Source organism: Bombus huntii, chromosome 7, assembly GCF_024542735.1.
Source record: "Bombus huntii isolate Logan2020A chromosome 7, iyBomHunt1.1, whole genome shotgun sequence".
Lineage (NCBI taxonomy): Eukaryota > Metazoa > Arthropoda > Insecta > Hymenoptera > Apidae > Bombus > Bombus huntii.
In genome coordinates, this window is record NC_066244.1 from 4,781,714 (window position 1) to 4,794,903 (window position 13,190).

A 13,190-nucleotide genomic window follows, 5' to 3' on the forward strand; every position below is an offset into this window, starting at 1 on the left:
GCGTACTTCGAGATTATGTTAAGTATCGTGAAAATTATTTATCATGGATGAGATTGTAAAAAACATTTATATCGTTTAAAAAACAGGCATCGTATGGAAGAAGCAGAAGATTATTTTCCATCGAGAGGAGTGATTTATGACGATAATATTTGGTGTGTACCTTCTGTGTTTAAGCTTATACGTTATTTAGTGAAATAAAAGCATGTTTTAAAGCATGTTCGAAAATATTCGATCGAATATTCTTAGCGTGCTGTTTTAAACGAAAGTATAAAAATAGCAAAAATGTCGGTGTACAGTAACAAGTTTTACATATTATCCTGTTTTACATATAAAACGATACTTGTAGCATATTCTTCCTACTTTGACAGATACATAAATATAAATGTACATTATACAAATTCTCCATTTATTTTAAAGCTTAAAAATCGTCAAAAATATTATCCTGTAGTGTAATTTGCAAATAATCCATAACAGGATTTACTATGTAATTTCATATTCGGTACAAATAAATATTGATATATTGATAATTATTAAATATAAAATAAATACAAATATTTAAAATCAATGATCTGAGAATTTTATTATAAGATTGCACTGTATAAATAATTAAATAAAAATATATGAATGAGATTTATCTGCAGCAGACAGTGATATACCTAAATCTACAGAATTTTGGAGGTGAAAAAAATTCAAGATAATAAAAATCAAGTATTTTAGATATTTCTTTATTTCTTTCTATCATTCATTTATTGTAATCGTTCGTATGGCGTGATAATGTTCATATAATATGATAAGTGTGTTGTGCGAATAGTTCTTTTTTTTTTCTTAAGAAAATTTTCTTATCTTGAGTTAAACTCAACTCTCTTATCATACCTAACCCATCATTCATGCAGAATCATAATTACACAATTTCAATGATATACCATCGTCAGCAGAAGTGTCTAAATATTTTCTCTCGGTTAGAACATAAATTATTATCAACGTACAAATGATTAATGGTGAACATAAATTACCATCTTCCAAACGATCCATATTTGAAGTAATCTATTTAATCATTTCACTTGAAAACTACAAAAAAAGGCATCGCAGTCATTCTCATTTTTCATTCTTTTTTGAGAATAATTAAAAAATTGCCAAAATTATTTTTCTGTCTTCTGGAAATAAAAATTCTAAATTGCGCCAAAAATTATCATCAAAAATTATCTTTCCTACCTTTTTACGCCTTTTTCTGACGAGAAGGATACAAAAGAAAAGAAAAACGAATCGCTAATAAATTACGAGTAGCAAACGTTTCCCGCATCTTTCGTACGCCCACAAAAGCAACCATAAATCTCCTCAGATTATCTTATATGTTGGACGAACTAATCACTGACGTAGACACGATGCTCAACAAATTGTAGCACACTGCTTAAAGCACAACTAAGTCGGTTTATTGTTATAATCTGAAATAGAGATTTGGAATTTAATTCGAACTGCAAAAAATGTTCTTCCAAATCGCGTATCGTAGAAGATATCGTAGAAGATAAACCGAAATGAAACGTTTCATAGTACAGCTAGTTGAATTTACACATTTTTCATGTTTTTCGTATGTTTCAGTTTGCCACACTGTACTATTTATTATTTTTAAAAGGTACTATTATAGTTTTAGTATTTTCTTATAGTTACGTTTTCCCTAAGACAAAGAACAATTTTATTTATATTATTATCTACAGTGACGAACACTGCGCTTCTGTGCTCGCCCATCCAAGTATTATATATCGCTGGAAATAAAAGTTTGCAAGTCTTAAGCTTATGCTACCTCAAAGTAGGTACTATAAGAAATACATGTGCATATTTTTAAATCATATATCAAAGACGCGACGATTTTCCATCGAGAAGGAAAACAGAAATCAAACTTTCCTCAATACAATTACATAGTTGGATTTACGATTGAAATATTCCTCTATTCGTGATATTTACTAGACATTCATTTTCCATTTTATATCTGGTCGAATTCGGGCAATTTTATGCCAATTAACTCGATTTGTACGAGTAAAAGCTTGAAGTTTAAGAAAATGTAAATCCTTTATCTGAATTGACTTTTAAAAATTTTTAAAAATTTTCCAGCAATATTTTCGTAAAAACCTGGGTTCGCTCATACGCGCAAGACACAGGATATTTATAAATGGAACAGGTTATAGTAGGTACTTCTTTGAATATAAATAGAAAAGTAGAGGCAAGTATTGTGTACTTTGGTAAACTTCCATTTTTTTGCGAAGTTATTCTTGTGGTTTTCGTACTTTTTATACAACGATTGCTTCTCTAAAAGATTGGATTTTTCGCAAAATGTTGAAAATCACAACGTGAGTTCGTGCCCGCCATCCATGTGCAGATGCGTTAGTTGTAAGAAATAGTAACCAGAAGATAGTCCTAGTTACAATCGATAGGCTTAAGATGGTTTTTTGTTTTTATCCCTAGTTTTCGTAAGCGCATGCAATAAAGGTTTTTTGGTTCAGAACGGTGCGATAGATTTATCCATTCGATAAAATAATAACTATTGTGATCCTACCTCTGAGTATAGAAATAACAACATAAAACTATTATACACATATTTTTCTCGATGATTAATTTATACAAGGAATTAAATAATTTGAGAAAAAATAGCAAATATAGTAAATAAAATAGTATTTAACATATACTATGTTATCGTATTGTTATTCACTTTAGTAGTATTTGGCCCGTTTCTAATACATTCAATGTGTTATACTTTATGCAGAATGTTAACTTTTATGGATAAAGATACATATAGATTAATTACTCGCTTTTGTTGTAAAAAGTATACTTTAAAAAAAAGGTATCATAATTTTCTTACAAACTAACAGCGTTTTATTCGTTGGAACATTTTGAATTGTAATTTCTCATGACAAAAGCTTCTATATTGATTTGTAATTCTCTATAGCGATGTAACAAAATTGTTTAACGGAATCGCTCGATATCTGAAATTTATTCGCCATCTAATTTATCATTCGTTTGGACACTTACGATTTCTGCAGCAAACTCAACAAAGCGTGCAGATATTTATGAGTACTATAAAATTATTCAAGCAAGTACGATGAATAATCGTGGAATATTAAACCGAATGGTCGACTGTGGAAAATTTAATGGCATTTTAAATGACGAAAAATAAGAAAAATTTATACCATCGTATTATAAACATACCTATTTAAAAAAACGTAATCTAAGTAGAAAATTGTTTTACTTACCAAACATTATAGAGAGTACTATACTCTCGATCCTTTATACACAAAATTAAAAGTCTACTTATAAAAAATACAAATACGATTGTGTGCAAATACTTTTTGTAACCACTGTAGCTATATCTAGAGTTAATATGCACCAAAGATTACGAAACATTAGTTCGAACGGTTATTTTTCATCGGCACCGATGGAACACGTGCAAATCGTTACAGCTAAAATTACTCCGTATGATAAGTCGTGAAAATTGCACGTCACGTGCATCACTCGATGCATAATGGAATTTTTGCATATATTATATCTTCATATTCGAATATTAACGAGTATACATTAGCACTTGTAATTATTATTCGAACGATTTTTAAAGTCGATAAATGGCGTATGAATAATACAGATCGACGATACGTACAATAGCAGATGACGATGAGGGTGAGAGTAGGCATAAAGGAAGGTATTTAAAATCGTCAAATTATTCTCAAATAAATCTCAGCGAGGACGTATTTTGCGATTTTTTCCACGAATCAACGTATCTCTCTTTACCAGGTAGTCTAGAGGAAACTAAATGGCAGATCGTAACAATTCGAAAATAGACAGAATAACAGCTTAACGTCATAATATGCGGCAATTGGAACACCGATTTAGTAGTAATTCAATACTACCTTTGTTCGAAAAACGAGCCACGGTTGAGTCTCTTCTTTAGCGAAAAGATTCTTCTAGACATTCTGCTCAACGTAGAAGTTTCTTTAACAACTCCGTAAGAACGACTTTCCCGTAATTAATGAAAAAGTTGTGCAACGGCTTGCTACGTGTTAAAATTTCCAAATCTGAAGATCGATATCTCCACTTCGGTAAGGTTAGATTCTCTAAAAATCGAATCACCCGTAGATAATATACCGAGTGAGGCACCGTCGAAATTTCAAAGGATTTCAAGCACGATTTACGCTACAAATATCTTACGGACTCTGTAGAAAACTACTACTGGCCAACGATGGAAAAGAGGGCGCTGCGCGTTAGGTATACAACGACTTTCGAGTAACAGAACCTAACGAAATAAAATCAGGGGAAAAAATTACGAATTATATAAATCTAGTAAGCTATAAAAAGAAGAAGAATAAAGAAGGAGAAAAAGTAGATTAAACGAATTGTTGTTAAATGTAAATCTTCCTGGAATTTAGAGATTAAAATACTTAAAATGCAAGTCGGTCCCGCGAATGATTTACTACGCTATTACCCGATGAGCGCAAAGTATCCTCGAGTATACTGAAATCTTATCTGAGTTTCAAGTTTTCGTACCACAGGCATATTGTATTATACTAAAATACCGCTGCTTGGCACGAAACCAAAATTTTAATCAATTGCCATGTTTGAAACACTAACGTAAACAAAATAATATTTAACTTCTTTCTTACATGACATTTAGTTTAAAACAATTTGCAAAGTTTTTTTATGAAACTAAATATTTGCAGAACGCTATTTTCATGTACAATGTGTTCGTTTCGATTACAAGAAAAAAAAGAAAGAAAGGAATAGCTCGTACGACATGAAAGATTTAAACAAATTGTTCTTACATGAGTCGTCTCCTCGCGCAGGAAGATATTATACGATTTAAATAATATTTTCGCGTATGAAAGAGTTGGGTAGATTCCACGATTTTTCTAAAGGACAGATTATATCCCTCCATTTCTATACGCAAGCAAAAGTCCTGCCTTTTTGTGTCGTTCTATACTTTTATGAGGTAAATTTTACAAAATTAAGGTTAGAATATCTTTTGGATTAGTCACCGAATGTGTAAAATTAAAGATAAAGTAATTTTTAAACTAGTCACCGGGTTTACAAAATTAAAGTTGAAGTGTTTTTTCTTTCAAACTAATTGTCAAATTTCCAAAATTCAAGTAGAAAGAGAATAGATTGCATGTATGTAGATACACGCGAGTGTAAAAATTTGTAAAAGAACGGCCATGAGTCGTCGTTCTGAAGCAACTAACACTGTTTTGACATAATTGTTTATAAGAGCGAAAGTATGCAACCGAGATATCGACGACTGCGAGACGAAGGAAACATCGAGTATATAACAAGTTTCGCGAACACGAGTTCAACCAAGTGTCATTTCGCGGAAGGTCAGTACCCGCCATTGTTCTATTAATTTTCTTCTCTTCTATTTTTGTATCCTTTGTACCATATTTTTTTACTTTGGGTTTTTTTCTTCATTTGAGTACTTTGTTCGTTGTTGAATTTTTCACTCTTTTTTCTATTGACAAATAAATTATTTATTAAAAAATATAATAAGGGTTAGACATTAAATTGGATATGAAATAAAATGAACGATTTATAAAAAAGTTGGTTATTCGAGTTTGCGGACGTGTTTCGACAAATAAAAGATGTCTTCGTCGTACTAAAGCAAATTTACAGGATAACGTTATTATCCTTGTTGGTCGTATAAGGCAACCTATCTTCCTTGAATTCGAAAAGTATAAAATCTACGATAATTTCGTCTTTCGCGGAGCTAATTGATTCACGATTAAGCAAAAACACGTAAAACAATACCGATAAATATTTTCTCGTATCCAACCATGGTCGTACAAACGTCTTCGGTTCTAATTAACGATCCTATCGAATCTGTTCTCAAGAACAAACTGCAACAAAGTATTTCTCGTGACGTCGATCCAGTAAAATTCGTAAAATCGTCAAGGATATTGCGTTCGCACCGATTGCGTTATGCACAAGAAACAATCGAGCAGATAAGAGAAGCACGCGAATCGAGAAGACAACCTTCGGCAAGAACTTTTCCATCGGACAACCAAAATCAGAAAGAAAGAAATCGCTTCCTTGGAAATTTATATTCCTCGGATTTCTCATTTTCAATGATACATAATATCGATACGATACGATACGATACGATACGATACGATGCTGTGGATCTTATTAACAAAAGACGAAGGAGAACGATACGAAACCGAGATATACAGGGTGTCTCGGTAATAAATTACGATGCAACCGACAAGTGGACGATTGAGACGACAAGAATGAATCGAAAATGCGCGACAAGATTTGTTCATACCGAGAAAATCGGATTTGTAAAATTTAGCCAATTTCTGAGTGGAAATGGGGGGGGGGGGGTCGACTATTCTATGTGTGAAAATACGTCGAAAATGTAGAATAAAATGTTTGTTCTTGCATAAAGTTGCAATATACAGGGTGGTTGGTAACTGGTGGTACAAGTGATTCTACGCGAAAAAAGAAGTCGAAAATATAAAATAAAAATTTTTTTTTTTTTATTTTTCCATCGAGACAACGATCTACAGTGAGATCCGTTATAACGAGACGCGATAAAGTGCACGCGTACCGAGCGAAAATTCAAAGTCGATTTTCTCGAAAACAAAGCCTCGAACGAAAAATTGTTATTCTATATTTTCGACTTCTTTTTTCGCGTAGAATCACCCCCTTTCCGCTTGTACCACCAGTTACCAACCACCCTGTACATATACAAAAAAAAAAAAATATTTTCGGTTCTTAAAAGTCGATATACGTACCAATGTACCTCCTACTATACGGAGAAGACAATACCAATTCCCAGCGTGGACGACCAATGGTAAATATGTAAATATCCTTTCAAAATCGATAGATTTCTAGAGATAGAGACACTGGCCCTGACGCTCTCAAAATTTTACGTGCCAGTTACCTAACGAATATGCAAACCACAAACGAATACGCGTTTCTTGACACCTCGAAATTAAAACAAGGGGTTAGATGCGCGGTACGCGCTACAGATGCAAATAATCTGCTACGCCGACCACTAGAAGCGTTTACCGTTTTCACTAGCTTTGAAATATACAGGGTGTTGAGCGAAATCGCGCGCACGAGCTTTGAAGCATTTCCGATAATGTAACAAAAAAAAAAAAAAAAAAAAAAAGTTTCAAACGAGAGTCCTGTTTTGAATCAGCTATAAATTGCGATACTTAAAATCGCAAAAAAATATTTTTATAAAAGACTCGAGGTGGCCTTGACATTTTTAAATGGGCACGAAAATACTACGAGCTTAGGATGACCATAAGTTCAGAAATCATAAATTCGTTGATATATTTCTACTTCAATTTACGATTTATAATTCATATTTTATATCCACTGTTGATCGTTGCTTCGTAATATATATTGCGTCGAAGCATTGTGCTTTTAAAAATTATTTCATTGCTTCGCCTCTTAATAAGTTAAATACGTAGCGATAAGTATAGCAAGCATAATGAATAGCGAATAATTAAGAAACTTCGATGTGCGTATTATAGACTACATATAAGCGAATGCTATTTAATATGCACAGTGATGTCGTCAACTTTGCTTATTCGAAGAAGTAAGCATACAACGGCTTGGAAGGAATTTATAATTAATACAAATAGAATTGTACGTACACATAGCGGTATAGGAAAATTACGGACGTTGAAGGCGCACGTAGAACAATCGAATTACTTCGGTCAATACAGTTAATTAAAAATGCTTGGAAAGAAGGAGAAACAACGTTTTAGGTGATATAGACCGCTTAATGTAATTACGTTTTAATTAAAACAATTTAGCGATTATCTTATGCGACGGTTTCAGAAACATTTAACGAAGGATAAACGTCTAATAATTCTCTGTTGCGGCGCAGTTTATCATACAGACAAAAAGATATATATGATAATTTATAACACGAACGTTCAATTATTTTATTAGCGCCGAGATAGCAATTAAGTTCGTAAGTTCGACGATAAGTACCTATACGTATGTACGTATGTGTATAATATAACATATAAGTAGATAATATATCGTGTATACGGGATGTTCCACGCCTCTGGGATAAGCTGTATCTTGCAAACGGTTTCGCACAGAGAGAAATGTTATAGGCCAAAGGTAAATGGTACACGACCAAGCATAATCCGGAAATAATTTTATGCAATTGCGCCTGGAAAACGCAATTGCCCCTCTTTTTCTCGCATGAAACGCGTCTTTTTATTCTCTGCGGACGAGTATTAACGTATTTATCATATACCCGAAATCGACTACTTTACAAGTTACCGACTGAAAGTTTGCTAAATTATTTCGTCGTGTCGTGGGATACTGGCGCTGTAACAGATACCGATCCAGCGATTCTCAGTTCCAATCTCAACGTCTTTTCGTTCTTCTCTTGCGTTACGCGTTACTTAACACTTTCTCTAATTTTGGATATTTGTAACAGAATATCGTTATCGGATATCTCGAACACTAATAACGGGATGAAAATACTCTCTGTCTTTCGAGTATCCAACTGTCTCGATAATTTCTATTCAAATATTTGATGACAGCTCGAGAATGTGCTGAAGCACCGTCTTGTTGAAAGTATTCTATTTCTTCGCGGTGCAGATAACGGAATATCTGTATCGTGTAAATTAGTGTACAAGAACTGGTAGATGGAAATCTAAAAAAGATTGCCGTGTCTTTGTTCGCTCAAAATTCCGTAAAAAAGATAAGATCCGATAATCCATTTATCGGATATGTGGCAACAAACATTTACACTGTATCGTGCTCGATTATTAGTATATTTCATCTGGAATGTGGATTTTCTTTACGCGGTGTATGCCCGCTTTGTCCATCGATCGTTCCACTGTTGGTGAACGTCGTCTCGTCTGCCCGCGAAACTTGCCAAATAAAATTAGCATTTTCTCGAATACGCCGTAAAGAATATCGGCGACAGTTTATTCTTTCAATTTCGTCCCTAGATGGCAATGTTTGTCAACTGGAAAGCCGATAGGTAAGGACGAAACTTGAGCATTTTCGGAATACGTTGAACCGCTAACGTGTACTTATCATCGAACTTGTAAACTTAATAATTAACTTTGCAATAATAATTGCGACAACGATTCTACGTTCGTCGCATAAATTACACCACGAAAGAAATTATAATTATAATACATATGTATTTGAGCTGTGTTAAATGCTTGGAAATCCGTGGGATGAGATAATCAGGTATGTAAATATATTGTACGTATGTGATATGCATTTGTTAACATTCTATAATGAGAATGTTTCTGAATGCCAATGTACAAATAATTGAAATGTATTTTCCAAAATACGCGAATGTGAAAGTTCTTGACGCGTTCTATCTTCGAACGTAGTTCCGAAACGAGACACTTTTCTCAGTGTCAGACAGAAGAAAATAAAGGACTACGAAATTGAATGAAGAATAATTAAGAAATGCGCTTATTATTAGAAAGAAATATACGTACACTTATCGTGTTAACATATTTTACTAGATGACGGCGTTGTATTGTATTTTCTCAGATTTTTTCGCATTTACGTTGACACAACTATCGAAAAATACGTTTGGTCAGTGTGAGATCGTATGTTACCGTCTCTAGCATCTATCCAGTTCGTGATAATTAAGCATAAGACAGCTGTATTCTAAGAAAAGTATTTAATTGTGAGTGACGCACTTGAATCATTTCAGAGAAATGACATTAACGTTAGGTTCGATGCATTTTTTGATTGGCTCAATGAATTGAAAAACAGAAACGCATAGCAGTCGTTGAGTAACGTTGCTTTTCAACGTGGAACAGTCTCCGCTACCTGCTTTTACGTATTTTCAACCCAATTACGACGTGTACGTATTTTTCCAAAATTTTAGAAATATCTCTTCGAATAAAATCTGCAAAAAATCTTATCGGAAAATTTTTAGATTTTTAAGCGATTTAACAAAATAGTCAATCTTCCTTGGTACGATTTTTAATAAAATATTACACGCTTGTTAAATGCTGCTCGCATAGTTCGTTCCGATTTTCAACACTTTGGTCGACGTAACAAAACATATTGAAAAGTTCTTCGCCGAGAAGCCTGAGAGCTTCTGGAAGGATGGAGAAATATTCAAGTTGCGTGACAGACGAAGAAAGGTCGCAGAACAGAAAATCCTATGTAACTCGATCAATATACAGGGTGGTTGGTAACTGGTGGTACAAACGGAAAGGGAGTGATTCTAGGCGAAAAAACAAGTCGAAAATATAGAATAACAATTTTTCGTTCGAGGCTTTGTTTTCGAGAAAATCCACTTTGAATTTTCGCTCGGTACGCGTGCACTTTGTCGCGTGCTGTACGTTATAACGGATCTCACTGTAGATCGTTGTCTCGATGGAAAAATTAAAAAAAAATTGAAAAATTAAAAAAAAATTTTTATTCTATATTATCTTCTATAATATCTTCCGCTTGTACCAGCAGTTACCAACCACCCTGTATATCGAATCTTAAATCGGAACGAACTTTCCAAGAGACCGTTTGAATCCTTTCAATTGCGCCAAAAATACGCGGGCATTCAGACTATATGCTTATCAGAGTTTATGGTCGTGAGATTGTTAAAACGTTACGAATGTCGTTCGTTCGTTGAAATGAGATCAGGACTAAAAATCTCTAATACCAATAGAATAATATTTGTAACAGAAAAAAAGCATTTGCTACTGGGAAATTTTGTAAAAAATAAATATCAATCGTGTTGGAACAACGATGGTTCGGATACAGGAGACTGTACCGTAGTTGAAGTTCTAACTTCCGACTGCGTATATTACTGGAAATCAGGCACGTAACAAATGAAAAGGAAGAAAAAAAGAGGAGAAAAATAGCACGTGCAAACATCATGCTATGCCTGATGCGGGTTCCTGGTTCCTCGCGCGATTAATGACGCAAATTTCTCCGTTTAGAAGGCTCTGACGTTACAAATCAGTTGAAACAAGAGTTTTACACCTTATATCCAATTCTAACGTACGTTTAGCAAATGAAAAGTTATATTTGCTCGCGACAAATATTAGCAAGAATTTGTACTTTGACTGAACACTCGTGTCTCGAATACGGAAATAACCTGAGGTAGAAAAGAATTTTAAATTTAATGGAATTAGTATTGTCCTCCGATAGGATAGAAATGAAAACGTTAACCTGTGTAATACGGTAATTCCTTTAAGACAGTGTCAAAGACTTATTTTTATTCCACGTAAGACAGATAATTACACGGTTTAATATGTTTTTATTACACACAGAAAAAAATTATAGACACTAATTATGTCAATAAACAAGTGCTATACCTACTTTAAAGTTTAAAAGATTTACGAAGGTATAGGATAGTTTCGAATAGTACGTGATACGATATTCTCGTCAGATTTTGATATTAAAATACGATCGTCCATGTACAACCGGCGTATGACTTTTCGTATACTTCGTAAGAAGACAATGTTTATTAAAATAAAATGCTACAAACTTTCACTGCTAAGCTATTGTGTTCTATGTGGAAATAATGAAGTTTCATCTTGGTTTAGACGAAAGAAAAAATGATTCGGATGTTGTGCATATATTTATTTTACTATTGCTAAGAGCTTGTAGCATCAAAGTAGCATAGACTGACATTCAGTTTTATGCAAATCATTCTACGAGCAAACAATACAAGTATTTGCTGATGTAATTTAGCTATGGAATTTGATACGTTCAAACGACCATGTCGTAAGTTCCAACCTGGTAATTCACTAAAATGGAAAAATCGAAAGGATTTAGAAATATCGTCTGTTTCATTACTTGCTGCCACGTTTATATATTAGATGCCAAAAATGACGCGATCTCTCGTTCTGAATGCGAATTTGTAGAGTGTAACGCCGCTTCAGTTCTTTGGATTTCGTTTCCAGCTCGTTAACTTCTATCGAATTTAACGTTAACGTCCATCGAATTTCGCTTTGATCGATTGTTTTGGAAATTACGTTACGTAACGACCAACTCGTCCAGTTAAATAATGCGATACATAGTTTTAAGAATTCAAGGCCTGCAAAGCAATAGCAATTCAATCAGAAAGAAATCGACTTGCCTCGAAGAAAATAAATCGAATACGTGGAACGAAACTTTGTTTTACAAACCCTTATTTTGTAACGTTACCAATGAAAGCTTCGATATCGGTCGTAAGAGGCAAGATTGTTAATTTTCTTACAAATCTCTAACAGATTTATGCACACATTGAATTAAGTCATCGATATTTATAAGACATAATTGGCATTATGTCAAAGCAAAAAATAATTTTTTATCTTGTCGATGAATATTAAAGGCAACTATAAAAAAATAAGAATAGATATTAAAAGAATTTACCGACATTTTAGTTTTAATATTTTTTCTATTAAATATTATACGTCTAATATTTATCAGTATTAGGTATGTATATCATTTTACAGGTATTTAACTTCTCAGTTTTTAATTAAATAATTTGATTACAATTCATTTATACATCTAAATTTTATTTACATATCATCAATATTTTTAATATTTCTCAACATTTACAAAAGTTCCTTTACGTATCCAACGTCGTATCCAATATATTAAATTTTGTATTATACAATTAATAAGAAGAAAATTTAGTGACTTCTTCCTTTTGTTATTCCATTTTAAACGCCACGTACACCTTCAAAAATTACATCCGCTGATCGGTTCCCCAATAATTTCAATCAATATTTCTTCTGCGAGTATCGTTGTGCCATCTATTTTCGCACATCCTGTATAATATGCGTCCAGTAACTTTAATATCATATAACCAACTTGCTGGTATGCCAACTCATCGCTACACACGTGCGGTTTCAAAGTCCTTTCCTTCTGCCGAAAGATACGGAGGGGCATGAATTAATCATTCGGACACAATTGCTAATTTTAATGTGATTTCGATCGTATGGGTCGAAACGAACATCGTATCGACTTCTATGCCATAGAGCATATCTCGATATTATGTCAGTAATTATGGAGATACATTCAGGACTAGACTTTACGTGGTCGGACAAATTTTTATAAATAAATTTGAACAATTGCACTCCCTATAATGCAGGATTTAAAAATGCATCTCTTGTACTTTGTAACACTTCTCGGATTTGTATTTCTAATAATAGTTACCAAGTAAATCAAGTACCTATAATTTGGTATAGAAACTATCTCTAATTATATACCCG

General features: G+C 33.3%; 1 protein-coding gene across 1 annotated transcript in view; it reads right to left on the minus strand.

Moving 5' to 3' along the window:
• Positions 1-13,190, minus strand: part of LOC126867764 (uncharacterized) — a 40,339-nt gene that overhangs the window by 18,909 nt on the left and 8,240 nt on the right. The gene's annotated exons all lie outside the window — the stretch shown is intronic.